Consider the following 4762-nt stretch of genomic DNA (forward strand, 5'->3'; position numbering starts at 1 on the left):
TGAGGAAGGGAGAGGGACTAGAATTGAAGGAGAGTAGGCCCTACAAGTCATTGCAACTCTACGCCTTAAGAGTATAAAATTCCTGTTTCCTTTTGTAACTTCCACTGCCAAATGGATTATGAAAAATTATTTTCATTTTTCACACAGTCTAGTGCCTTTGCAAAGTCAATTAAATACAAATAAACATCTTTCAGGTATTCTCTGCTTTGAACCAATATCCATCTTACAACAGCAACGATACCACTTGTTCCACATCCTCTTCTGAATCGGACCTGAACCTCTGGCAGTTCCCATGTACTACTGCAATTGCTGTTGGATTATCTTAAACAAAATATTACTTGTGTGCATTATCAGTGATATTCTGTAATTTGAGGATCCTGTTCAGTTACCTTTCCTGGAATGGACACAAATACAGATCTATTTCAGTCAGTTGGCCAAGCAGCTGTCTTCCAAATTTCCTGACACAGATAAGTGAGTGCTTCCAGTGCTTCATTTTGCTGAAATATTTCAATTGACATTTCATCAATTCTTGGAGCATTGTCTTTGGCTAATGCATTTGGTGCAATTTGGGCTTCTTCCTTCAGCTCCATTGATTCTAATTCATATGCTACTTTCTGCTTTGGTAGTGTTGACAAGTTCTTTGTATGTTGACTTGTACAATGACTCTTTAATATTTTTTTCATCCTATCTGTCTGTCACTTGTCTGTCAGTTTGTCTTCTACGGTGTATTGTATTTTTATGTGATGGTTCAAGCTATGTCCCTGGTATTTTAAATGCCAGAATGATCACCCAAAATGAGCAGGTTTCAGCAGAACTTCCAGATAAGAACAGACGATGAAGAAAGTCTTAGGTCCCCGCTTCAGAGGACAAAGCCACTGAAAACCTTATGCAGAGTTCCAAAGAACTGTCATATACTGAAAGCCCAAACAAAAGAAGCAGAGCACTGTCATAGATAGTGCCGAAGGATGCGCCCATCAGGTCAGAGGGCAATCAAAATACGACTGAAGAAAAACGTATTTCTTGGAAGGGAGTCCATAATAGTGACCTGGGTGAGGTAAGACCAATGGGAGTGAAGCCTTCAGGAATTTCATTTGCTGGTTCTCAACCTTCCTAATGCTGTGACCCTTTACTACAGTTCCTCATGTTGTGGTGACCCCCCAACCATAACATTACTTTCATTGCTACTTCATAACTATAATGTTGCTACTGTTATGAATCGGGCAACCCCTGTGAAAGGGTCATTTGATCCCCAAAAGGGTCATCACCTACAGGATGAGAACCACTGTGCTAGTGGTACATACCTCAAAGCCAGGAGAAATAGCTGCAAAAATCTTCTAATGATCAGAACGTAGTGTGTGCAAAGTATGAATTTAGGAAAATTGGAAGGGTAAAAAATGAAATGAGTGCATAAAGATCAATATCCTAAGCATTAATGAACTGAAATGGATATGTATTGACCATTTTTAATCAGGAAATCATATGATTGACTATGCCAGAAATAATACAATCAAGAGAAATGGAGTGGCATTCATTGCCAGAAAGGACCTTGCTAAAGGCATCAGAAAGTATAATGCTATTTATGATAGGAATATGTCCATCTGCCTTCAAGGAACTCCAATTAATACAAGGATTATTCTCATTTATGCACCAACCACAAAAGCTAATGATGAAGACATTGATAAAGTCTACCAATAATTTCAATCTGAAGTTGATCAAACATGTAATCAAGATGCATTGATAATTATGGTGATGAAATGCAAAAGTTGGAAACAAAGAGGAAGGAACAGTAGTTAGAAAATACAGATTTTGTCATAGTAATGAAGCTGGAGATTGCATGAGAGAATTTTTAAAAACCAACATATATTTTCTTAGCAACTGCCTTTGTTCAAAAACACAAAAGGTGACTATACACACGGACTTCCCCAGGTGGAATACACAAAAATCAAATTGAATACATTTGTGGGAAGACACGATGGAGAAGCTCAGTATAATCAGCTAAAACCAGACCAGGGTCAGACTGTGGAACAGGCCAAAAATTGCTCCTAAGTAAGTTCAGGATACTGTTGAAGAAAATTAAAACAAGTTCAGGAGAGCCAAAATAAGAACTGTATTCTATCCCACCTGGATTTTGAGAACATCTCAAGAACAGATTTGATGCATTGAACACTAATTATGGGAGACCCGATGAACTGTGGGAGGGCGTCTAGACCATTATTCATGCAGAAAGCAAAAGGTTATTAAAAAGGTAGGGGAAAAAAAGAAAAAATATCAAAGTGGGATAGCTACACACTACTAATTCCACTATGTTGCTGTTCAGAATCCTTATTCAATGATGGGAGTATAACACAAGGATATTAACAACAGGTGGGAATGATTATTTTTAACCACATTGTATTTTGGCTAAAGAATATAGCACAGAGTGAATATTACCTATTGGTCCAGTTGTCAGGAATTTCGTCTCCTGTATATTGAGTATCCATACTGAAGGCTGAAATTCTTGATCTTCAACATTAAGAGCTTCAATTCCTCCTTACTCAGCAAGTAAGGTTGTGTCATCTGCAAATCGCAGCTTGTTAGTAAGCCTTTCTCCCATCCTGATACCATTTTCTTCTTCATATAATCCAGCTTTTCAGATTATTTTGTCTGTGAACAGATTGAATGCATATGGTGAGAGGATACAACCTGGATGCATACCTTTTCTGATTTTAAACTGTGCAGTATGCCCTTGTTCTGATTCCATAACTGCCTCTTGGTCCACGTATAAATTCCTGATAAGCACAGTGAAGTATTCTAGAACTCCCATTCTTCTCAAGGTTATCCACAGTGTATTATAATATACACAGTCAAATGCTTTTCCATAGTCAATAAAACAACATCTTTCTGCTATTCTCTACTTTGAGCCAATATCCATCTGATATCAGCAATGATATCCCTTGTCCCATGTCCTATTCTGAATCAGGCTTGAACCTCTAGTCAGTAAACTTTTACTGCATGTGATATAAATGATAGTGTTCTATAATTTGAGCATTCTGTTGGTTCACCCAAGTTGCTGTCTTCCAAATTTCTCATTATAGCCGAGTGATTCTAGCACTTCATCAGTTTGTTGAAAACATTTCAGTCAGTACTTCATCACTCTTGGAGACTTATTTTTGGCTAATGATTTTAGTATAGCTTCAACTTCTTCCATCAGCACCATTGGTTCTTGTTCAAAAGCACTTTCTGAAATGGTAGAATGTCAACCAGTGTTTTTTTGGTACAGTGATTCTGTGTATTCTTTCCATCTTCTTTTGATTCTTCCTGTATCATTCAATGTTTTCCCATGGGATATTTCAATCTTATAACTCAAGATGTGAGTTATTTCAGTTTAATGTATGCTGAATGTGCTCTCCCTTCTGGTTTTCTGATGGTCAGTCTTTGCATATTTTATTATACTACTTTATTTTGTCTCCTGGAACTGCCCTTTGAAATATTCTATCCAGCTCTTTGACTCATCCTTTGTTCCATTTGCTTTATCTACTGTACGACTAAGAGCAAATTTCAGTCTCCTCTGACATCCCCTATGAGCCTTGCTTTCTTTCTTGTCTTTCTAAGACCTATTGCTTTCTTCACAAATGATGTTCAGGTCTTCAGCCATTAGTGTCCAATTGGTCAAATCTGTTCTTGAGATGTTCTCAAAATTTAGGTGGGTTAGACTCAAGGTTTTATTTTGGCTTGAGTGGACTTGTTTTAATTTTCTTCAACTTTAACCTGAATTTACATATGAGCAATTGATGGTCTGTTCTACAGTCAGCCCTTGGACTGGTTTTAGCTGCTAATATTGAGCTTCTCTGTCATGTTTTTCTTCAGATATAGTCAATTCTACTTTTGTATATTCATCTGGAGAAGTGCATGTGTGTTAGTCTGGGTAGACTAGAGAAACAAATTCATAACACTCATATGTATATAAGAAAGAGGCTTATATACAAGAACAATTGAATATTGAGAAAACATCCCAGCCCAGTCCAGATCAAGTCCATAAGTCCAACATTAGCCCATATGTCTGATACCAATCTAAAAAGTCCTCTTCGGATTCACGAAATACATACAATGATGCCGAATGCAGGATGATCACAGGCTAGTGGGTGAGAAGTCTTGTAGATCCAGGGGCATTGTAAGCATGTCAGTGCTGGCAGGGGTCTCTACGTGGCTTCTCTGGCTCCATGGGTCTGATTACATCAGGATAGTTGGCTTCTCCAGCTCCCAGGTCCCGTGGTCTATCAGAGTAGACCAAGTGTCTTGTCAGTAGAGTGTCTCCAAGGGAGTGAGCAGAGAGAGAGAAGTGTCTCCCACCTCCAAGGAGAAAAAACCAGATTTCTCAGGAGAAGGCCAGGCCCACCCAGAGGCCTCATTGGCTATGACCTGATTAACAGACTAGATTCCACCCCTTCACTCTTAATCTTTTCAAGTCCCAAATTGACACCAGATTATGTAACTATCACAGCATGTGTTTAGGCAACTTTTTGTTGTTGGTAAAGGTATTTGTTATGAACAAATAGTTGGTCTTGCAAAATTCTATCATGTGATCTCCAGTTTCATTTCTGTCACCAAGACCACGTTCTCCAACTACGATTTCTTCCTCTTTGTCTCCAACTTTTGCATTCCAATCACCAATAATTATCAGTGCATCTTGATTGCATGTTTGATCAATCTCCAAGTGAAGTCATTGATAGAATTCTTCCACTTTTCATCACTAATTTTGTGGTTGGTGCAATAATTTGAATAA

Source organism: Echinops telfairi, unplaced genomic scaffold (assembly GCF_000313985.2).
Source record: "Echinops telfairi isolate 266 unplaced genomic scaffold, ASM31398v2 ScPeMD7_7469;HRSCAF=8507_0, whole genome shotgun sequence".
Taxonomy (NCBI): domain Eukaryota; kingdom Metazoa; phylum Chordata; class Mammalia; order Afrosoricida; family Tenrecidae; genus Echinops; species Echinops telfairi.